We start from the raw sequence: 25,584 nt of genomic DNA on the forward strand, positions 1-25,584 counted from the left end.
TTGTGGACCCGGGCCCCCGTGTCATAGACTGGGTTGCTTTGGTGCGCGTCGGGCGAGATTTTCTGCGGCGTCTCGGGGCGCGAGCGGGAGAGTCTGCCTTAAAAAGGGATTCATCCCGCGTGCAGCCGATACGCTTTCGCATTCTCTCCCAACTGCTGCACCCTTTCGCCTTCGAGCTCTTTGCGCCCCTTTGCATTCGCACTCTTCTGCTTTCCGCCGCCGTAGTCGCCATGGCCTCGCTAGTCCATCTCGAGCGTTTCTAGTCCAAGGGGGCACTCAACCTGGTACGCAACCTGCTCGAATGGAGCGCGCAGGCGTTCGCCGAAAAGATCCACGCCGGTGCCACTCCTCTCGGCGATCTCGCCGCCGGGGAGTTCGTGCTCTTCGTCTCCTACCTCTCCTGCGGGTTGGCGCTGCCGATCTCGCCCTTCTTATTGCTGCTGTTGGAGGAGCTCAGCCTCCAGCTTCAGCACATCACGCCCCACTCCATCCTCCAGGCGGCCATCTTTGCCCACCTCTGCGAGATGTTCGTGGGGGTGGCGCTCTTCCGCCAGTGCTCAGATGAAAGGGTGTTGCGCAGCGTCCTTCCGGAGATGGAAAGCGAGTTGAGTTGCGACTCCACCCTTCGCATGAACCCCATCACCTCCCGCAGCGGCCTTATCAGCTCTTCCCTGAGCTTCACTAGCATCTCGTGGTACGCCTCCATGAACTAGTCCAGCTCCGGCTCCGTCGCAGTGGCCAGGCCGCCGAGCGCTGCCGCGCTTCCACCTCCAGTGTGTCCCCACCTTGATGCACTCAAGGTAGGCAGTGAGGAGCGAGTAGTAGTGTGGGTGCGAGATGATCTTGGTCTTGATGGCCTCGACGTCGCCTCCATATGGAGACGACGATGAGGGCTCCTTCGCACGCGTCGAGGAGGCCGCCGCCGTTGGCAAGCTGCAGCACCGGGTTGCCGCTAGCGCTGCTGTTCCCAGTGGTCGCCACCGTGTTCAGGGTGAGCGGCAGGCCTGTGCCCGGCGGTTGTGGCGGCAACGGCGCTACGATGGCGCTAAGGGAGGATGCCCATGGGTGGTGGTAGCAGTGCTGGTCGTGGCCATGGCCATGGATGCTTGCGCCAACCCCAAAGCCATGACCCGGCCATCTCCTTGGAGCCGGTGATCGCTGGTCCGGTTGCCGACACTGAAGACGCCGCCCGGGAGGTCGTACAAGATGCCGTGGAGACGGTGGCCACGCACTTCCAGCACGACCCTGTTGATGTCAAGTAGTTCATACCTGTAGAAATGAGGCTAGGGCTCCGCTTGAAGGCGGATGTAATAACTTTTGTTTTTGTAAGATACTTTTGGGAACTATCAATTAAATAGCTCTTATCTGTATGGTATTTGTTCTTGCTGTGTGTGGCGTTACCAACTCCTCTCCTGGTATTTGGCCCCCCTGGGATGTAGGCTCGACATGTCGAGGCTGGATACCAGCATACCTAAGAAAGAGTTGGTGACTCGGCCCCCAGGAGGTAGCCTCGACTGGGACCTGGACCTGTACACAGCTTTGGCTAGGAAGTGTTAGTAGCACACCCATAGGACCCATCGTCTGGTATCAGCTATCCTTTGATTCATGCAACAGGACCTGCAGGATTGAGTCTGGGAAGCCAAGCCGTATGCCCGGACCCCCTGAATCACAGCTCTAGATACTAGGACACCCATCGCAGAGTGGTGGAGCGTGCAGGCTTAGGGTACAGAACCAGGCTAAGCGGCTACATAGTTCCGGACCCCAGGTTGCTGGACCCACAGGGCTATAGTTCCAAATACTAGGATACCTGTCACAGAGTGGCAGAGCGTGCAGGCTTAGGGTATGGAACCAAGCTAAACGACTACACAGCTCCGGACCACCCTAGGAGACAAGTACCCGTTCTCTAGAACTGGCCCCCAGGCTGCCGGACCCCCCTACCGAGGGATCCCAAACTGCAAGCATGGCTACTCAATTCGGATGTCATTATACCAGCAAGGGTGGGAACTGTATGGGTGAGTTAGATAAAAAATAATATCCGGAAACTGTAGCAGAATAAAACCATCATAGAAGCACATCTGACGGGGTAAATCCTTTCTTTATAACTTGACATGCATGGGTACAGACCAACATGCCGGGCTTATGAGGGCGGACCTCACCGGGCTGGCGTACACATATGCACAACCTAGTCACAAAAAGAAGAAACCTTAACCCCTCAGACTTGCTCCTATGGGTAGAACTTATGGAGATGCTCTATGTTCCAGGGATTGGGAAGAGGCACCCCTTCAGTTGTGGCAAGGCAGACACACCCAGGTCGACATACTTCCATCATCTTGAAGGGTCCTTCCCAACTGGGGGAGAGTTTGTGGATCCCTTCTCGGTTTAGAATTCGCCTTAGGACCAGGTCCTCGACCCTGAGCTCCCTACTATGCACGAACCGCTGGTGGTGGCGCCTGAGCGCTTGGTTGTACCGTGCATTTCAAATCGCCGCTTGCCATCTGTGTTCGTCGATGAAGTCCACGTCCTCACGTCGTAGCTGTTCTTGCATAGACTCATCGAAAGCCTGGACCCATGGGGAGCCCATAATGATTTCCGGGGGAAGGCAGGCTTTGGCCCCGTAGACCAGGAAGAACGGGGTCTCCCCGGTAGCTCGACTGGGTGTGGTTCGGTTCCCCCACAACATCGACGGAAGTTCAATGACCCAATTTGCACCATGCTTTTTCAAGCAGTCGTAGGTGCGTGTCTTGAGTCCCCTGAGGATCTCTGTGTTTGCCCTCTCCACTTGGTCGTTGCTCCTTGGATGAGCCACGGACGCAAAGCAGAGCTGGGTGCCGATGTCCTCACAATACTCCTAGAAGATCCGACTTGTAAACTGGGTCCTGTTGTCCGTAATGATACGACTTGGGACCCCAAATCTACAGATGATCGACTTGAGGAAAGCGACAGCAGCACCCTGGGTGATATTGACCACAGGGGTGGCCTCTGGCCACTTTGTGAACTTGTCGATGGCGACGAAGAGGAACCGGTACCCACCGACGGCCCTGGGGAATGGTCCTAGGATATCCACCCCCCATACGGCGAATGGCCAGGAGGGTGGAATCATCTGCAGAGCCTGAGCTGGTGTGTGTATCTGCTTTGCGTGGAACTGGCACGCCTTGCAGGACTTTACCATCTCAGCTGCATCCTGGAGAGCGATTGGCCAGTAAAAGCCATGCCGGAAGGCCTTACCGACCAGCGTGCGGGATGATGAATGACTTCTGCACTCTCCTCCATGGATCTCCGTGCGCAACTCACGACCCTCCTCCTGGGTAATGCACCGCATGAGAATGCCGTTGGCGCCACGGTGGTAGAGATCCCCTTCCAACACCGCGTAGCATTTAGCGAGCCGCACTATGCGCTCTGCGGACACATGGTCTTCAGGAAGGATATTTTCCTTCAGGTAGTCCCAGATCTCAGAGATCCATGCTTCGGGACCACTCTGAGATATTGGCTGCGGCGCAAAGGGACTGGCAGGATCTCCTATAGCACACAATCTTTGGTGGGTTCTGTAGATGGGACGCCACCGGGACCGCTAGCTTCGAGGTGCTAGTCTCGCCCCCTTCGCCCAGTTCGGCCGGCTTGGCGGTGGGTCTCAACAGCCGTCTTTCGAAGATGCCCTCGGGCACGGGTGCCCAAGTTGATACCCTCACGGAGAGGTCATCTGCCGCTGAGTTGTCAGCCTGAGGAACGTGTTGCAGTTCCAGGGCAGTGAAATCCTTTTCCAGCTTCCTCACGTGAAGTAGGTACGCTGCGAGCCTGGGCTCGTTGCAGCTACACTCCCCACGGACTTGCTTGATGATCAGCTGGGAGTCCCCCTTCACCAGGAGCCGGCGGATCCCTAGGGATAGGGCCACCGACAAGCTGAAGATCAGTGCTTCGTACTCCGCCATGTTGTTGGTGGCCTTGAACTCAAGGTGCACCATGTACTTCACTTAATCTCCGCTTGGGTCGATGAGGACCACTCCAGCTCCGCCAACTTGCTGACGGGAGAATCCGTCAAAGAAGAGCGTCCAGTGGGGCTCGGTGAAGACCGGACCCCTGGTCTCCGCAGGTGTGGGGTCCGAATCGGGATCCGAACCCTAGGAGCGCTCGGGGGAGGTGTCCACTCCACGATGAAGTCAGCCAGGACCTGGCTCTTGACAGCGTGGCGAGGCTGGAGGTCCAGCTGGAACTCAGCGAGCTCCGCTGCCCACTTGGCGATGTTGCCTGTGGCGTTAGAGTTGTGGAGGATGGCCCTTAACGGAAAGGAGGTCACCACCACGACCCTGTGTGCCTGTGGTGTTAGAGCTGTGGAGCCTCCTCTGTCGCACGCCTGCGGTTGAGCTCCACCCGCAGGTCCTCAGTCGGTGCGGCCCTCACCGAGGGTGAGCGCACTAACGCCGACGCCTCATGTTGACGCCGGGACGACCGAGGCCTGGGCCTGGCTGAGCCAGAATGCGCCATGCCGAGCAGACGGTCGACATCGTCACGCCACTGCTTCATGGCCCCCGGCGAGGCCGTGGAGCTAGGAGGGTGGCGCAACAATTCCCTGGCCACAGACAGCGCCCCAGGCACAGCCCTCGACGCTTTGGACGTTTGCGTAGGAGTGTGCTGCCGCGCAGGGTGCACACACAACAGCAGCAGGCGCAGGGCGGTTGGTGGGTCGTGGTGTGGAAGACGCAGCCTCTTCCTCCACCAGGAAGTCCTCGGGCATGAAATCATGGTGCTCGACGATGTGGACCATGGTGTCGAGCAGAAAAACAAGCAAAAACCTAAAGCCTAATGCCCCTACCTGGCACGCCAAATGTCGGAGAGGAAATTCTCGGTCGGGTGGCGGAACGCACCCGCCCTAAATCCTAAGATGAGGAAGGGGCCTAAGCGTTTTGCCTGCTAGGTGGGTTCGGAATGAACACAAGAACACACAAGGATTTAGAGTGGTTCGGGCCGCCGGAGCGTAATACCCTACTCCACTGTGTGTTGTATTGAGTCTGTAAGCTTGAGAGCTTGTATGAACTTGTGAGTCCGAGTGTCTGAGTAAACTTGCCTCGTAACGTCGTGTGCCCTCCCTTTTATAGCTCAAGGGGGGCACATACAAGGATATTGAGCCCCGACATGTGGGCCCAGGGGCAAAATGGAAGGAAGTAACTAATGCCTGTAACACCGGGGCGATCTCCGAGCGCCATAATGTCCGTAGTGCATACAATATTGATATGTCGTAACTGCTTCCTCGGTAACACGCGAGTGATGATGAGCATAGTGTACGCCGTAGCACAGGCGTACTGCCTGCCAGTGGAATGGATAGGCACAACGCCTGCGGGATGGCCTGGTCGCCGCCCATCAGCGGAGTGGATAGGGCTCATTAAATGCTGAGGCGGCACATCACCTGCTAGCGGAGTGGACAGGTCTCATTAAATGCCGAGGCGGCACATCACCTGCCAGTGGAATGGACAGGCGACACGCCTTATCCGCAATAAATGCAGAGACCGCACGGCCCAGAGGCCTTACATCATGCTCCGCTCGCTGGCTTACGTCACGGGTAGTAGGCCATGTGGCAGCATCGGGGCTCCGCCTGAGCGGGGAGCAGAGGCGTACACGGTATGGTCCGGACACGTGTCGGCTCCGGACCCCCGCCTGGCCTTGATTAAGGCCTGGGTATTCTTTGTCCCAGAATCCCGGGACCCTGCTGTGAGTGGCCCAGACCCTACACAGAGGGGTCCGGAACCCATCCTAGGGGTCCGGTTTGCAGCCCTGGAGGTTCTAGACCTTACCCGGAGGTCCGGTCTGTATACACAGGGGTCCGACACTTTCCCATGGGGGTCCGGACCCACTGTTGATACCTTGGATTATATCGTCTTCTCTAGCCACATGGCGGCCCTGGAGCCGTCCACGTGGTGGGGTCGGTCGCTGTTCACCACGCGACTAGATATAGCCACGTGGGTACCGCGTCTTCATACTATAGTAAGGGGTACCCCTGTTTCCGGGTACCGACAATTGCCATGGTTTGCCCCTCCCACTTGGCACGTCGGTCGATAATCTCCTAGTCAGAGGCTGGGCCTCGATTCTCCTGAATACTTTACGATTTTGGTGGGTGCCCTGTATCGTTGTGGTACTCGCGCTCGGAGGATGTGGCGGGCGAAGGCTCGTGGTCTCGACGAAGGGAGGCTCAAACTTCGATCCTCATCGGGGTCAAAGCAAAATCCGCGGTGTTGATCATACCGATGGTCAGTGCCTGGCCCCTCTTGTTCCTTCTCCAGGGCCCTAGGTTGGGCATGCTCCACGCATTCCTTTTCCGACCTCAGGCGCCAATGGGGTGGAACGTGCCTCATGCCTTTCTCCTCATACTCGAGCAATTGTCCCGACGAAACGTCGTTTTCTAATGGCACAGATACGATATGCTAGTCGACCTCCGACTCTCGGCACCGCGATATGGAACTCTCGGTCTATTGCTGTGCAGCGAGGTCGAGAAGGCCCCAGATCTCATGATTGGTCCTCCGTTCGCCCGTAGTCTCAACTTTAGGGAGCCCGTCAAGGAGCGTCGCGGTGGCCACGATATTCTGGCTTACCTTAGAGAATCAAGGTGGTCTGCTCCCATCATAGATTATGCGGCAGCAGACGTTCATCATTGTAGCATGCGCTCGTCCAACATTCTGTCATGGCCGAGCTGATCGCTACCATGGTGTCCCTCATTTACCAGTCAGGACGTACTGGTTGCTCAGGGAAGGACTCGGTCCTAGTGACAGCCTTTGGCAAGGTAGGTCGAGTCGAGGCAGATTGGACACCACCACTCACATCGTGATGCTAGCGAGTGTTCCCTCAAGGCTTCTCACAAGCAGGGAGCAGTCTTCCGAAGTGCTAGCTATGAAGCTCTCCTGGGCCGGGTCATGACTTGCTCCACTAGACGGGGGGCCATGTCCGTATTCTGATTGTGATAGGAGAAGGTCGTGGAATGAATCCCTGGTAGGGTCCGTCATTCCCATGAACTCAACACAAGCGGATCTTGTATTGCACCGCCGCCCATCGTTCTCCTAAGGGGAGCTGAGCTGGAGGCCTCCGAGCCCCCCAACAATATCGACCAATTCCTTCATTGAGGGGGATTGAGCTTTCGGGGCCCTTATTATTATTCCCTCGCTGTCAACGATGAAGTTGAGTCTTCCAAAATGAATGGTCATGCCGGGGACCCAAACTACACCATGGCTGACAATCTAGAGCCTAGAGAAGTCGCCGAGACTATGTAAGGCCCCCACCTGGCACGCTAACTATCGGTGTTTCGAACCAACTCCGACAACTAAATTTGTTTGTGCGTGTTTTATCGGTGTTTATGGGTCGACTGTGAACCATGGGGTATCCCACGTGATGCTTATGGGCAGGACGACATCGTTGATCCTAACTTCATGGTACGTGCGGATGCACGTCAGAACACAAAAGAGTTATATATGTTCGGGCCGCTGGAATGCATAATACCCTATGTCCTGTTGGTGCTGAGTATTGAGTTTTGCTGGTGAACACAGGTTACAGATGAGTTGAGGCGGTGATGGATGGATTCTCCTATCAATCTAATGACTGTGTGGTTGCTAAAAGAGGGATGACGAGATGAGATGGGATCGATTTGTAGGGGTACCCTCTCGGCCTTATATAGGAGACTGGAGGGATATCCCTTTATAAGCCATGAAGTCTATCTGATCCTATCTAAGTCTATCTTTGACGCGGCAAGTGCTCCTTCTCATCCGGAGTTTGGTCGTCTTTCCTCCAAGTTATCTCCCGAGTATCTAGCTCTTTAGGTACATGCGAACTATGCGCTTCAGGCATTAGCGCTCCTTCTATGTCAATCGTGTATAACTCGGTTTTTTAGTTGTCACCCTTCTTGGTCAAACTCATTCAGTCTAGTCACGGCCCAACGGTATGCCTTGCTAGGCAAACCGTCAAGGGCCCATCAGGCATCCAATGGAACATTTACGTGCTTATAAGGATCCATGGGATGGATATCTATCTCCCACATACCCCCGAGGCTCAAGCCAAATTTTGAGGGTAATTGGCTCGAGACTCCAAGAATGGATCATGCTATTTGACTATTCTATGCTTTTGAGTGCAGCTTTGTTCCGCATTTGGATCCATTGGGTGCATCGCAGCTGCATCCAATGGGTGTAGCCCCCAAGCTTTGAGCTAATTTGAGTATCAATCAACTCAAAGGTCCTCATGACCTTGCTCTTGAAGGGTTTTCATTTGCCGTCTTGAATGTGATTCACTCGACTAAAACCTGTCTGACTAAAGTCTGGCCGAGGTGCGCTCGGTCAGGGTTTGTCAAAGCAGCCGACTGAACTCAACCGATAGAGCTCCGGTTGACTCTAGTTTGACCAATCTTGAGTTGATCATTTTGTAGGATTTGTCAATATCTCACTGATCATATTTTTCAGAAAATCTGATCTGGGCACCCAATGGGTGCACCCAATGGGTATGTACATTGTCTTGTCCTCAAAATTGCAACCTAAAGCGACAGGGCACAATAATGCGCCTGAGCGGTTGGTTTAGTTTGTTCTGGTGCCGTGTTACACCAAGGGTGGTAGGGGCATGAAATCTTCTTGGAAATCTACATGATGAATTGGTGATGTGGACAACATTTCTATACATACAGTTCATGGACCAATAACATGATCGTGTGCACGACAGCTAAATCTTTAGGTATGTTCTACCCTTGTCAATTGTGTTTTAGAGCTTACGCTTGGGGGCCATGGATGTTTTGATGATTAGGAACCTTGGAGAGGACCAGCAAGGACTTGGGAAAAGCCAAGGGCGTCCACAACAGGAAGGAGATCAAGTTTGACTCGGTTGCGACTCCATCTCGGGTTCCAGGACCCTTCTGCACTAAAATGGACGCCCAAAACGCATTCGAACTCCGATCGCGATGGACTTGATATGGTTGGAAAGATAAAGAGATTATATAACCAACCCAACTAATCCCACCTTAAAATTCATCTAGAGTCAATGGGAATCATCGAAACAATTCAGCATTCAAATTCTGTTTTGGTGTCGCGACACCGTCTGTTGGACCGTTGGGTCGTGTATCATGTCAGAGCCCATTAGGGGCGAGACCAGGGTCACACATGCCATAATGCCCTATTTATTCAACAATCACCACCACATTAGGGTTGGGTTTTTCTTAAATTATTCTGTCATCAAATAGTATCGACTTCATCGGCTTGTGAGACCCCATCTCGTAATCAACATGGTTTTGCTTGCGTTCTTCCTGGTCTTGCTTGTGTTTTTTATTGCGTTTGTAGGGATGAGCCTTCGTGGCGAGCACTACTACAGGGATCCTCTGTACAGGCGGTCCGGTTAGCCTCTACACAGGCGGTTCCAGGAACCGCTTGTGGTGCACCGCCTGTGATGTAAAACAACATCACAGGCGGTCAATCAAAAACTGCCTGTGATAGACACACATCACAGGCGGTCCGGTTTAAAAGAACCGCCTGTGATAGACACACATCACAGGCGGTCCGGTTTAAAAGAACCGCCTGTGATAGACACACATCACAGGCGGTTTTAATTATAAGTCCGCCTGTATTCCAGATTCATATTTTCCAGATTCATATACAGAAACAGAATTAATAACAGATTCAAACACAGATTCAAACACATATTCCATACACATATTCATCATACAAAGATTCCATACACAGATTCAAACAAGTTCTATAGCAGGTTCCATACACAGATTCATCCACATATATATCAAGTTCCATCATACACAGATTTATACACATCAAGTTGCATAACAACTCAACATCTCAAAGTTCCATAGACAACTAAACATCTAAAGTTCCTAACTAAAGACCTAAACACTGTGTGATATTGTGTACAAACTTAGTTCTGGGAATTTTTGCAAATTTCCATTTACATTGTAGAATAGCCCTTGTTGATGAAGAACTTCACGGCGCATAAAGTAAAGCAAGTCTCTTACAACCTTAGCCACGCCGGTGGAAACCATATCTCTTTCTAACCATTCAGCATTGATCTTAGATTTAGGAACCTGCAATGAAAGCAAAAAGCAATCGGTGCTAAGAGTAATGTGATGAGCAACAATATAACATAAAAATTGCAACATAGACAATGATAGCGAACTTACATCCTCACGATTGACCATGTAATGGAAGGTGACACGACACCATTCGCATACATAATAACCGCACAGAACAGTACCCGGAGGTTGTTTGTCACCATATGGAAATAATGATATTGACAAATTAGGCTTGTCCTCTGGATGTTCGCTGCCAAGATCTTTCCAATAAAAACGGTATGCACTGCATATAAGAATAGCACTGTGAGATTAAGAATACATTTGTTAAGTTGTAATAAGTACAAGTGTGCAATAATAATCATACTTCTATAAAATCTTCAAGAAGTCATTATACGTAGCCTTTTCCATTCTCAGTGAGTCGAAGACCACGACTTTACCATCCTTTGGCCAGATCATGATACAAATGTAGTGGTCACTATATAGACATAGACGAAAACACATGTTAATATCACGATTGCCATAATTTATAGTTCAAAATTAAACCATGTCGATAACTTACTTAAAGTGGTGCGGAGCTATTATTAAGTCCTTGCCATGTTGTACATGATTATACATGGCTCGTCCAATGTATGCCGCCATTACCTTCATTTTCTTTCTCTGATTCTGTTTGACGGCTTTCTCAAATTCAGCATCGTCCAAGTCTTTGTATTCTTCTCCTTGCCTCCGAGCAACTACTTTGTAGCGAGCTTGGGATATCATCAACGGGTCAAGAAACCCTGTCTTAAGTTGTTTCTTCTTATCATCCATGTATTGCATCCTACGTGTAATAGTGTTAATCGATAGACTCTCGTTTATGTGTGCGTGTACAAAACTAACAAATATGAAAGTTTAGAGGTACTTACAAGCAAAAGAGGGTTAAGTAGTTGGTTTCCATCCTTTGTCGGTGGTACAACGACCAGAGATCGTCAAAGAATAAATGCCGCACAGGATCTATATGATCATTGCTCCAAAATGCATCTTCTGGCACAACAAATGTGAATTCCTCGAGTTTGTATTTGTTGCTAGCCACCATGTACCACTCATGCATTCTAATCTCCGGAGTCGACAACTTAGAAAGTTGCACCGTCGTTAAGAACGGCCTCCCATTCACAAATTTAGGAGGAACATCCTCCTTCTTGTATACCGAGATATTGGTTTTAAGACGTAATGATTCTCGAGTATGAATCATTCCATCTTCTTCCCATACTTCGAAATTGTCTATTTGGGTCGACCGTGTGCCTACTCCATGAGATGCTGATACCGCTTTTGATTGATTAGTCATAACTCTCTGCAATTTATGCAGGTAGCGTGCCACTGATTCTGACGGTTTCTTGACATCGTCAGTGGCGATTCGCTTATGAATTTTCTTTGAAATAGTTGGCCCTTCAACATTGGTGCCAACCTTTGGTTCCTTTTTGATGTTGACGTCGACATTCTGAGGAACAATTTTGTCTACGTCCCCCTCGTCGAGTTCCTTCGCAAGAGGCGATATGATTGTTTCAACGATTTTTTTGGAGGTCGGTGTCATATTTTCCTGCACCATGGGGTGTGGAATGATCGAACTAGCTTTTTGTTGCATTGGTGCTGAATTCGGCTCATCACCAAACTTGATGTCGCGTCGATGCCAAAGGACCAACTCGTTCATTGCCTCCTGCAAAGTTATGATCCCCTCAACTGGAAAATCTATCTCCCAATCTTCACAACCACTGTCTGTGATTTCTAGAACTTGGACCACAGCATAGTGTGGCGGGACAGGATTGTCCTTGTAGTTAACAAGTCCTGGTTTTACCATACCAGTAGCAGCTTGCTTTGTTTTTGTCCCAGATCGATTGATTGGAATATGAAGAAAGCAAGGCTTGTCCTCAACAATATCGTCTACAGGGTACTTGGTCAAGTCTTGCACAGATCCAACGCTGCTAGGGACTATAGGTGGACTCATGTGGCTTGGCTTGAGTTCAAATGATATGCATTCTGTTTTCTTCATTTTGTTCATCACGTCATTAATAGCCTTTTGTACCCTTTCATCAATAGTCTCTTCAAGGGTCCTTTTTGACTTCTCGTGTTTCCTATATGACGACGCATACTCTGGAAACGCCTCTCTCCAGGAAATCTTAGAAGAGATTCCCCGAGCCCGTCCAGTGTGTTCAGGATTGCCTAGTGCTGCAGTTAGTATGTCATTCTCCCTCCTAGGCTTAAATTCTCCTTTTTTTCTCTTATCTGCATATTCTTGAATTTTTGTCGAAACTTCGCCTACCAATTCTGGATGCAAAAGTTTGCCGTCCTCACTCAAACCTGCCCGACCTAAGATCCAACGAATAGCTCTCTCATCCATATCTTTTAATATTGGGTCCAAAGTGCCGTTAGTTATAGCTTCCTCGATAATCCTGTTCCACTGCACAACTTTATGGTGATATCCGCTTGACCCCAGGCGATGGGGGTGTTTGTTCATCTTCGCTCTCTGAGAATTAGTTTTGCCCAGTTCTTTGGCCTTCAGTTTGGTCTTCTGACGAACAAATTCCTCCCACTGAGCTTGAGTGATTTTCCCCATTTTCTTGGGCGGAGGAACCTTATTCTTCTTAACAAAGTCCCTATTCATCTCGGCCTTCCACCCACGAAACATCTTGGCCATAGCAAAGAGCATCGACTTCCTTACTGCATCCTCTGTGCCTTTTGGGAACTTGAATGACTCAGACAACTTAGCCCATAGCTTGTTGCGGGTGTCTTCATCTAAATCCTTCCATTTTTGAAGTGTGATTGGCACTATATCTCTAACAGTAGACCCGCAGGAATTTCGAAACTTTGTAACCACGTCAAGTGGTTCTTCAGGAAACCCCTCTGCATTTAGTTTTGTTACGTACATAACTGCACCTTCTTTCATCTGATTTGGACCTCGTCGCCCTCGTTTCCGCTTATGTGAAACGGATGATTCAGGCATCGGAGCATCCTCCGTGTTTCGTGTAGAAGATGCATCCTCTTTCTTCTCTTCATTTGAAATCTATATAGTGAAAAAATTAATGGCCTTTCATATATGAACATTATTTTACAATATAGTCGACATATTTCTATTTACCTCTTCATCGTTGGGAATATAGTCGGCATCAAGCTCATATGATGTTTTTTTCTTCCTTGGAGGTATAGGAGTACAAGGATTGTCGTCACTAGAACTATCCTCCCCGCTCCCTTCACCGGAGCTGCTCGTTGTCTGCCATTCAAGTTTGGTCGCGTCTTCATCAACTTTGTTAGACGCACCGGTGCAGACCACATCCATACTAGGCTGCTCGTTGTCTGCCATTCAAGCTGGTTCCATCAATAAAGGGATATACCGTTAGTCTGATATACTGGTTCCATCAATAAGGGAACTTGGAGAAAAGGTGATTCAAAAGAAATCGAGCCCAAACCCCCCTACGGGGCAGGATCAGGTCGGGAATCAAGCTCGCAGATAGAAGGGCACTTTCCAATGTAGTTAGACAGAGAAGGCATGGCTGTGATGTTATAATGCTGAAGGACCCCAAGAAGAGATTATGCCCTATAGTCTACCACCTCTCGTTATTTGTGGGCTTCACCGAGGGCGGGAAACATTTGGTGACATCAAACGACCTTCGGGCTGGGGACATCTGCGAGCTTGTTAAGGGGCCAGACGATGGTGAGCCGGTGTACTCTGTCCGGATGTGTGGTCACAAAATTTAAAGCCGCCCCGACTTCATCTGTGCGCTTCTCTTCTCTTATGTCGGCTACTAAGATCACTTAGCACCCCACCTAAGAGAAGAGAAGCACACACATGCAGCCGGGGCGGCTTTTAATTTTGTGACCACACATCCGGACATAGTACACCGGCTCAACATCGTCTGGCCCCTTAACAAGCTCGCAGGCGTCTTCAGCCCGAAGGTCGTTTGCTATCACCAAATGTTTCCAGCCATCGGTGAAGCCCACAAATAACGGGAGGTGGTAGACTACAGGGCTTAATCTCTTCTTGGGGTCCTTCAGCATTATAACATCACAACCATGCCTTCTCTGTCTAACTGCATTGGAAAGTGCACTTTTATCTGCGAGCTTGCTTCCCGACCCGATTCAGGCATTCCGCCGATGCCATTCTCCATATAAGTCCCAAACAGAGAATAGGGATGAGGTAGTCAAGATTGTAGGTTCCATCAATAAGGGAACTTGGAGAAAAGGTGATTCAAAAGAAATCGAGCCCAAACCCCCCTACGGGGCAGGATCGGGTTGGGAAGCAAGCTCGCAGATAGAAGGGCACTTTCCAATGCAGTTAGACAGAGAAGGCATGGCTGTGATGTTATAATGCTGAAGGACCCCAAGAAGAGATTAAGCCCTGTAGTCTACCACCTCCCATTATTTGTGGGCTTCACCGAGGGCGGGAAACATTTGGTGACATCAAACGACCTTCGGGCTGGGGACGTCTGCGAGCTTGTTAAGGGGCCAGACGATGGTGAGCCGGTGTACTCTGTCCGGATGTGTGGTCACAAAATTTAAAGCCGCCCCGGCTTCATCTGTGCGCTTCTCTTCTCTTATGTCGGCTACTAAGATCACTTAGCACCCCACCTAAGAGAAGAGAAGCACACACATGCAGCCGGGGCGGCTTTTAATTTTGTGACCACACATCCGGACATAGTACACCGGCTCAACATCGTCTGGCCCCTTAACAAGCTCGCAGACGTCTTCAGCCCGAAGGTCGTTTGCTATCACCAAATGTTTCCAGCCATCGGTGAAGCCCACAAATAACGGGAGGTGGTAGACTACAGGACTTAATCTCTTCTTGGGGTCCTTCAGCATTATAACATCACAGCCATGCCTTCTCTGTCTAACTGCATTGGAAAGTGCACTTCTATCTACGAGCTTGCTTCCCGACCCGATTCAGACATTCTCCATATAAGTCCCAAACAGATAATAGGGATGAGGTAGTCAAGATTGTAGGTGCTAGTGCTCAACTACTAGCATCTATAGATATGGACACAAGTCCAAATTTGGTGCTACTCGGCACCATCGATATCACTAGAAAAAAAATACATCAAAGAGATCCACTTCCCAATAGTACTCGAAGATAGTTCATTGACTTGACACTCTCTAAGAGGTTCATACAAAATACATTATCTCTAAGAGTGAAACCTACGATACTCATATCGTGTTGTTTAGGACTAAACATCAACAACCCCTTGACTGGTCGCTATCATACTCAATTCCAAATTATTTTTCCAATATGTCGGCTTGAGTAAGGAGATCTGGGCTTGGGAGTTCCTCCAAATCATCTGCAGCTTCATCATCTTCAGCATATTGCAGGGCTTCATCTTGAATAATTTTAGCCCTCTTGGAGTCAGCATACTTTTTGATGGACAGAGCACACTTCTCAAGCATGTCGCATACATCTCCAATTTGAAACAAAGTGGTCTTAAGTGTGTACACTGATTCTGGTTCACTAGTATCCACAACCCCATCAGTCACTAGACTGCGAATGATGTCAACATGTGTCTCGATGACTCGAACTGAGCTCTCAACCATGTCAAGTGGCTCTTTTTCCATCTCTAAAACTGAAAATGGCCAAGTCTCACAATCAAAATTGAGATCGCAACAAAGGCAGGGATCAGAGGGAAAACAAGGATGTGGCTTATAGGGCAAAAAGAGGGGTCCAAATAACATTGTCATGGCTATGAACAAGTCAAAGATGGGAGATAAGAACAAGTCTTATAACATAGGGTTGGGAAGCAAATATAGGTAGTCAAAAAACTAAGAAGGGAGATAAGAACAAGTCTTATAACATAGGGAGATAATAACATTGTCATGGCTATGTACTTCCATGATGTATGTGGCCATAAGCACATTTGCCCTAATGATTATCAAACAAAGATAGGTAGTCAAAAAACACTAAAAATAGACTTGTTGCCCCAATCACTATGGAGATTTTCTACCAAGAAGGGGTCCCAGTAGTTGCATCAACTATCCATGACAAGATCAAACAACTGACATCGATGGAGGGACACAAAATTCTTCATTTGAAGGATACTAACATCTTAATGGTATACAAACATTTAATCACAAGGGATACAAGCTACTAAAGCAAAAATGGTGACCTTAACAAAATATGTAAGTGAAAACACCAACAATATAAGCATAATGACCAACACTAACAATATAAGATTAACAATAATTAATCTAAGCACTGATAATTAATCTAATGTACACTATCTGCAATGTAGTGCACCATGATCAAGGAGTGCACTGAGGAATCAAGGCATGACTAGCAGAAACAAGTAATCAAGGCATGAATTTGTAACAAGTAATCAAGGCATGATCAAGGAGTGCACCGAGGAATCAAGGCATGACTAGCAAAAACAAGTAATCAAGGCATGAATTTGTAACAAGTAATTAAGGCATGATCAAGGAGTGCACCGAGGGCTCGGAGATGGGCACGGCGGCGCACTCGGCGCTCGGGCTCGGCGGCGCTCGGGCTCGGGGACGGGGACGGCGACGCTTGGCCTCGGGGACGGGGACAGAGGCGCTCGGGCTCGGAGATGGAGACGGCGACGCTCGGGCTCGGAGATGGAGACGGCGACGCTCGGGCTCGGAGATGGGGACGGGGACAGCGGAGTTGGGCTCGGGGACGGTGGCGCTTGGGCTCGGGCTCGGCGACGGCGTGGCGGGCGCTCACGGCTCGGAGACGGGGACGGGAACGGCGGCGCAGTATCAGCCTGGCGGCGTAGTATCAGCTCCGGGCGAAACCTAAACCCTAAACCACCGTACCGAGGCTTTTATATTGTAAACACATCATAGGCGGATTTTTAGAAAAACCGCTTGTGATGTATAACATCACAAGCGCTTTTCTATTTCGACCGCCTGTGATATGTAAACTTCACAGGCGGTCGAAATAGAAAAGCGCTTGTGATGTTAAACATCACAAGCGGTTTTTCTAAAAATCCGCCTATGATGTGTATGTAGTATAAAAGAATCGATGGTTCCAGCGCAGGAACCCTAACTTCCGGAGCCCGACACGCCGCTAGGCTGCGCACTGTAGCGGCGGCGGATTTTTTTGATCTACGGGGAGAAGGTTTTGTTTTTGATTTTCGGGCTTGATTTCAAGAGTTTATGCATATATATGATCTCCGTTTGTTTTCTTTCTCATTTTGATACGATTTTTTGCCTCAATTTTGTAATATAGACCGGAATTGAAGAAAAACTCAGGAATTCCAAGATTTGGACTTGTAGTTGATCTAATTTAAAGAATTTTTATGAAGAGTTGTCTCACCTCAAGGTACCTATATTGCTGCAATCTTGTTTCATTTTCATGCACATTAATTCGTTCATGATTTAGGGATTAAATTCAATTAATTAGGGATATTTTAAAATTTTTTTGTCTCATGTGCTAGGTACATCTCGATATGATCTTGTTTCACTTTCATGAACATTTATTTTTTCATGTTACATCTCGATATTAACGTTAATCAATATAGGGATAGGTAATGGACCGAGGTTGGATGTACAATGTGCCAAGACCACATCCGTCGTACATTCGAAATTTGAGAAGCTTTATTGAAGCGGCCAACAAGCACGCGAATTTGCGAAAGAGCAAGGAGATATTATGTCCGTGCATCGATTGTGATAATAAGATAGCTTGGAGAGATATAGGAGTAATCCAATCACATCTGCTAAAAAGAGGGTTTAAAAACAATTACACGATATGGTCAGAACATGGTGAGTTGGATCCGTGTGAAGTGCCTGGTAATGACGAGAGAGTTGTCGGAATTTTAGATCTTAAAGTTGATGGTAAAGTGGATAATGTGGATGCTAATCAAGATTTTGAAGAATTTGATTGTGAAGAGATGTTGCGCCATATGGAACCAGAAATGTTAAGTTCTGTGGGATCGCAGAAAGGGCTATCTAAAATGGAGGGACTGGAAAGTGCCTCAAAAGAACCTTTATATGATGAATCAAAGGGTTGTGACAAAGAGTTTACTACACTGCGTACAGTTCTAGAACTTCTGAAGTTGAAGGCTAGCGCCGGATGGTCTGATACTAGCTTCACAGATCTTTTGAATTTTCTGTCTCAGTTACTACCAAAACCCAACAAACTACCAACAAGCACTTATAAAGCGAAGAAGCTTATATCTCCCATAGCTCTGGGTGTGCAAAAAATTCATGCATGTCCGAACCATTGTATTCTGTATCGTGGCGATTTTGAGAACGCATCAAGATGCCCAGTTTGCAATGTCAGTCGATACAAGAAGAGCTACAATCAAGACTGTGTAAAAAAATTCCCGAAGAAAAATAAAAACAAGAAATCCACTATTGGACCTGAAAGTGACGATGACACTTTTGATGACATGGATGGGAAAAAGAAGTCAAAGAACCCAGCTTTGGTGATGTGGTATCTTCCAGTAATTGATCGCTTAAAACGTTTGTTCTCAAATCCTAGGGAGGCTGAGCTTATGCGTTGGCATGCTGAAAATCGCAAGCAGAATAACAAACAGATTCGACACCCTGCTGATGCATCACAATGGAAAAATTTCGATCTTATGTATCCTGAGTTTGCCAAAGAAACCAGAAATGTAAGATTTGCTTTGGGTACAGACAGAATGAATCCATTTGGTGAAAAAAGAAGTGTACATAGCACCTGGCCCGTGACTTTAACGATGTACAACCTTCCATCATGGCTGTGTCACAAAAGAAAGTATATTATGTTGACTATTCTTATTCAAGGTCCGAAATCAGCTGGTGTTGATATTGATGTGTTCCTAGAACCTCTTATGGAAGATATGACAAAGCTCTGGAATGAAGGAGTTAGAATATGGGATGAGTATTGCCGTGAGTATTTCAACTTAAGAGCAATTATATTTGTTACCATCCATGATTCTCCCGGTGGCGCCACACTATCAGGGCAAAAGACTAAAGGAAAGAATGGTTGTGTAGTGTGCGTCGATGGAACTGCTTCCATGTACCTTAAATCATCCAAGAAGCTGGTGTTCATGGGACACAGACGGTTCTTGATGAAGCAGCATAAGTACCGAAAGATGAAAGAGGAATTTAACAATCAACTGGAAAGTGAAGGTGCACCAAAGCCTTATAGTGGGAAACTTGTTTTTGAAATTGTAAAGAACATTCATGTTGTATTCGGAAAGGGAAAAAACAAAGGAGAAAAGAGAAAGAGAACTGACCCTTCAACTTACACAACTTTCAAGAAGCAATCAATATTTTTCAAGTACCTCCCATACTGGAAGGATATGGAAATTTGCCACAGCATTGATTTGATGCATGTAACAAAAAATGTTTTTGACAGCATCATTGGAACCTTGCTGGGCATGCCGAGTAAGACAAAAGACGGACTTAAATCACGCAATGATCTAGTAGATCTTCAAATCAGACCGGAACTTCATCCAGTGGATAGTGGCAAAGGGAAGCCTTACCTCCCCCCCAGCTAGCTACAACTTGTCAGTTGAGGAGAGAACAAAGATTTGCAAATGTTTGCGTGGGGTCAAAGTGCCCACAGGTTTCTCATCCAATATCAGCAGACTAGTCAGGATGAAGGACTTGTCTCTATTTGGCTACAACTCTCATGACTGCCATGTGATGATGACGGTGTTCCTCCCAATTGCGGTAAGAGCCCTCGAAACAGAGCATGTCAAAGTTGTCATCACACGCTTGTGTTACTTTTTCAATGCGGTTTCACAAAAAGTAATAGCTTTAGAAGACTTGGACTATCTAAAGGCATACATCATTGAGACTATGTGCAAGCTTGAAATGTGTTTTCCTCCATCATTTTTTGATATGCAAGTACACCTAATCATACATCTCGTGGATCAGATAAAAATATTAGGGCCACTATATTTACATCATATGTTTCAGTTGGAGCGATACCTGGGAGTATTAAAAGGTTATGTGCGAAATCGCGCTCACCCAGAGGGTTCAATCATGGAGGGATACACTACAGAAGAAGTGATTGAGAGCTGTATAGATTACATCAGTGACGGAACAATGATAGGTGTGCCTGTACCTAAACATGAGGGTAAACTATGTGGGAGAGGGAGAATGGGCAAGAAAACTTTTCGCGTTGAGGATTACAAGCTAGTACATTGTGCTCATGGTAGTGTACTACAACATCTCACGATAGCCGAGCCTTACATAGAGGAACACCTGAATGAGCTTCGTAAAGAAAATCAGAACCGCACAGAGGACTGGATCATGAGGGAGCACAAACATCGTTTCAGCGAATGGTTAATGGACAAAAACATCCAATTCGGAGACTCTTCGGAAGAGAAAACAATGAAGAATTTGGCTTCTGGGCCATCGTGTTTTGTGACATCATGGCAAGCATATGACATCAATGGGTACACATTCTACACTAAATCAAAAGACATGAAAAGTGTTGCACAAAATAGCGGTGTTCGTATCGATGCTTTTGACCTACATGGACAGAAGACCACATATTTTGGATTCATAGAGGAAATATGGGAACTTGATTATGGCCCAAGCATGAAAATACCCTTATTTAAGTGCCAATGGGTACAACATCCCATGGGGGTGATAGTGGATAACTACGGACTCACACTGGTAGACTTAAAGAAAGTAGGATATAAAGATGACCCGTGGGTTCTCGCCGAATGTGTTGCACAAGTGTTCTATGTACTCGATCCCGCAGATGAGAAGATGCATGTAGTTATTTCTGGAAAGCAAAAAATTGTTGGAGTTGAGAATGTGGGAGACCAAGATGAGGAATACAATAAGTATGAAGAGATGTTCGTCTTTAACGGCCCAGAGAGAATCAAGCGTGTGGAAAAGAAAATTGATAAGAACTTAAAGCCATACATGCGGAAAAATGGTAGTTCATGAAAAATTGTATGAATCAAATTGTATTTGTTATCATGTATGATCGACTATGAATTGTGGTTGCCAATTAATTTAAAATCTCTCTAGTTATCTATGTGTGCTATTATAATTCATTTAAATTGTATTTGCATATTATTGTTAAAAATTAAATATTAATTCATTTAAATTGTATTTGCATATTTCTGTTAAAAATTAAAATTATTTTCATATTTAAATTGTATTTTTCATATTTTTACAATCACAGGCGGTTTTGTCTTAGGGTCCGCTTGTGAAAAGGATAGAGCACCACAGGCGGTCCTAAACAAAAACCGCTTGTGATACTATTACATCACAGGCGTACTAAACCGCCTGGGACATCACAGGCGGTTTTCTAACCGAACCGCCTGTGATGTAAAAAGCCTACCGCTTGTACAGAGCCAAATTGTACTAGTGGAGGTCACTCATGTGTCATGGGTGATAACCAACGAAGTAGTGGTGTAGTGATTGCGAGGAGTCGTTCGCTCGAAGCCTTAGATCATCAACATCGAGATCTCCACCCAATCAAGTTATCGTACCTCACGGAAGATCAGGACTCATCCTCTATCAAGTGGTATCAAGATTCAGGTTGCCTGTGGGGTATAATCTTAGCTTTCAATTCGTTTGTTCGCCCTATAACCCACAAAAAAGCCAAAAAAGTACAATTTGTTTATCCCGACATAAAACCATTGCCTTATCCTTTGCATAGTTCAGTTTTTGGAGTTCGTAGTTCTGAGTTCGTGTCCTAGGTCAAGGTCTTGTTGCTGGTTTAGATTTGTTTTGGGTCAGTTTGATCATTACCATCCGCTATGACCCACAAACTCAATCTCGATACCAATTCATCCACAAAACCGACCTATCCACAAAACCGACCCCATTCACCCTTCACTTGCCTTGCCAACAACTCTAATTAGGTTTAGGGTTTAGGATTTTTTGGGTCAGTTTGGTCATCACCATCCACTGTCATTTCACAAACTCAATCTCGATAAACCGACTCAATCACCAAACCGATCCCCACCCTTCCAGCATCTCGCCAGAAACCCTCATTCGGAGTCCAAACTTAAAACGGCCATATCTTTCGTCTTGTAACTCTAATCGGGTCCATTTTTTCAAATCACATAGAATTAAATATCGCATCAGTTCTCTCTAGCTTCACCGCATTCGCCATTTTAAATCCCCAAATTCGGCTTAGAAATAGGAGTTCTCATTTTCTAAATATTTAATCCAATTTTAGGGCAAATTTACAAAAAATTCCGGAGGATGCGTCTTTGTGCAAAAAAATATGAAACTTTGTATGTTTCCTTCTTAGATATTGCTGCAAAAGAGAAAAATATAAAAAAATATTTGAAAAAAGAAAAATCGAAAAAACAACGACTAGAGTAAAAATCACGAAAAAGAGAAAAAAGAGTAGCACATAAGCAGAAACTCCATTGTTCTATGCACATGTGTGATTATTTTGCTCCCAACCTGTTTCCTTGTTGTACCTTGATACTTGTTTCTCCTTTCTTGTGCCTTGGTCCAACTGTTCTAATACATTTTCTAGGCCAGCAACTAGAACGAGTACTTGGAACACTTATTCAACATTGCTATCTATTACTGACTTGTGTGCCACATATTTATATATATATTTAGTCAGCCTTCCAAAGCTCCACCTTTCTCTCGAGCAGAACAGATACTCCTTTGCAATCACAACCACACTCTTTGGACAGTCACACCAGCCACCATTTGCCAGCTACAGTGCTGGTAAAAACTTTGTAAGAGCAGGGTAGACACTTTCATAACTCGTGTTCCACCACCACACCCTGAGAGATAGTTGTAGGATTCACACTATTTATTTGTTGCCTTTTTTTCTCTATTTTGTGCTAACATTGACAGGACCAAAGAACCAAACGGACAAGGAGAAGTGCCCTAAGCTTAACGACGATGGATGTGTTTCTCAACTGAAATAGAAGGAGATGATGTGCGCGATGTCTGAAGCTGTCAAAAAATACAAGGACTCTGCGACGACATCCTATGAGCATCTTGATCAATGAGTTGTTGAACTTGTTACACACATGGATGTGCTAGAGGCTCGTACCCATCCATAAGCTCCAGCCTCAGCTGCTGGTGCAGTAGTGCTCCCTCCTGCGGAGGAGGATAACGACAACGACGATGTTGATGCATCGCTGAGACGACGCCTTGCACGTAATCGACAAGGTATGTGAGGTAATGGTAGACGTTGTCATTATAATCATAAACCAGACAATGATCCATATGCTAAGATTAAGTTCTCTATTCCACCGTTTATTAGTTCTTATAATGTTGAAGCTTACTTAGACTGGGAGATGACAGTAGAACAAAAATGTAATTCCCATCTTGTTCCTGAGCAGCATAGGGTTAGACAAGCCACTAGTGAATTTAAAGATTTTGCTATCATTTGGTGGAATGAACTTGTTAACACACGTGTTGTACCACATACATGGAATGCGTTAAAAGAGGATATGTGAGCTCGCTTTGCGAAGACTGCCCGCGTGCCAATGGAAGTGCAGAATTCCCGGAAATCCTGGTTGTCGAATTGTTTTCCGTTGTCCACTGTCAACTCAGAGGGGACTCTGAAGTGACAAAAATGTTCTGCCAGATGAACTTTTGTGTTGTCTTCGTCGTGATCGCTAATACGACTCTTGCTTCAATCCACTTGGTGAAATATTCCACTGCAACGAAGGCGAATTTGAGGTGCCTTGCGCTGTGGGTAGTGGTCCGAATATGTCAAGGCGCCATCATTGTAACGGGCCAGGTGTGGGTGATCAACTTTGTGAACTATGAAGGTGCCCCCGCTTGAGGTGAAAATTTCTAGCATGCTTCGCACGAGCGGACTACACAGTTTGCTGCACATGCGATGACTGGCCAGTACAATACCTGGCGCATGACCTTGGCGGCTAGGGCTCTAGGTCCCGAGTGTGAACCACATATGCCACTATGGACTTCTCGGAGGAGTTTGATGCCTTCGACCACTGTGATGTACTTGAGCATAGGTTGACTCATTCCTTTTTCTATAGCTGACCTTCTATTACTATGAAGTCACAACTTCGGTGCTTCAACCTCTTGGCCTCAGCCTGGTCGGTGGAGTGATAGTGGCCCTGAAGGTACAAGGTTATGGGTGCTCTCCAGTCTTTGGTCATTATTAGGTTTTCAATTCTTTGGCCTTCGGGATCATCTGTGATTTGTAGACCTTTGGGATCTCATGGCTAGTGTGCCAATTGTGTGGAAGAACACATCTGAGGGTATGAGGTCGCCTTTCGCTGGTGCTTTTGCTAGCATGTTGGCCTGTTCATTCTTGCTTCATTCTATATGCTGCAGTGTGAACCCTTTGAATTGCTTCTCCAGGCTTCACACAGCTGATAAGTATTGCATAAGAACTGGCTCCTTGGCTGAGCAATCTTTCTCAATTTGTCTGGCGACAATCTTGGAGTCGGTTTTGACTATGCAGGTTGTTACCCCTAGGGCTCTGAGTTTCCGAAGTCCTAGAATGACAGCCTCATATTCTGCTATATTGTTTGTGCATTTATTTGACTCAAGTACGAAGCTAAGAGGGGCGACGTATCTATATTTGACACCTGAAGATGATGTGATGACCGCTGCAGCGCCTGCCCCCGCGTGGCACCATGCGCCATCGCAATGGATGGTCCAAACTATTTCTATACTTTGGTGGTTGGACGCCAAGGACCCTGTCCAGTCGACTATGAAGTCGGCGAGGACTTGTGACTTGATTGCTGTTCCAGGTTCGAATGTGATGTTGCAGCCGGAGAGCTCGGTTGTCCACTTCACTATTCTAATGGATGCTTCGGGGATTCTAAACAGGTCACCTAGACCTCGGTTACTGGGGATTCTTATTTTGTATGCCTCAAAGTAATGCTTGAGTTTGCACGAAGCCATGAGGACTGTGTAGGCTATCTTTTCCTGTTTTGTCATGTTACACATGGAATTGGTGAGAACCTCAGAGACAAAGTAGACCGGGTACTGTTGTGGCTTGTCATTTTCGCATCTCTCATGTACCAGAGCTGCGCTAACTGTGCTGTGAGAGGCTGCGATGTGTAGTAGGAAGGTGACGTGGGTAGGGCTGGAAAAAAGCTCGAGCTCGACGAGCTGGCTCAGGCTTGCAGCAACTCGGCTCGGCTCGGACCGACTCGATGCTCCGAACGAGCCCGAGCCGAGTCTGTTTTTCTGGCTCGTGACAAGAGTGAGCCAGCTCGGCTCGGCTCGGTGCAGCTCGCGAGCTGGCTCGTGGCTCGACCCAACAACAATTTGTTACATAAAATCTTAATTAGCATATAATATTAGTACCGAGTAGACAATTAATTTATGTTATTTGAGATTACTATATAAAAATAATATATTTTATATATTATATTAGTGATATATCTATTTTACTAATTTAAAATATGTTATTTAAAATATTTTTAAGATTTTATATTATAATTTAGAGAGCAGATTTACATTTATGCCTGGGCTCGGTGAGCCGGCTCGCGAGCCAGGAGCGAGCCGAGCCGCTTTTTCGAGCTCGCGAGATAGGCGAGCCGAGCCGAGCTCGGCTCGTTGCATGAGAGAGCCGAGCCGAGCTCAGCTCGGCTCGTTTCCACCCGTAGACGTGGGGTCTCGGATGGCCAAAGTTTCGAGCTTAGATAAGTACTGCTTCAGTG

General features: G+C 47.2%; 1 pseudogene; it reads right to left on the minus strand.

Annotated features, from left to right (window-relative positions):
* Window positions 1-239: 239 nt before the first annotated feature.
* On the minus strand, window positions 240-1,267 carry LOC109939658 (homeotic protein knotted-1-like; annotated as a pseudogene).
* Between the last annotated feature and the right edge of the window lie 24,317 nt (window positions 1,268-25,584).

Source organism: Zea mays, chromosome 5 (assembly GCF_902167145.1).
Source record: "Zea mays cultivar B73 chromosome 5, Zm-B73-REFERENCE-NAM-5.0, whole genome shotgun sequence".
NCBI classification, from domain to species: domain Eukaryota; kingdom Viridiplantae; phylum Streptophyta; class Magnoliopsida; order Poales; family Poaceae; genus Zea; species Zea mays.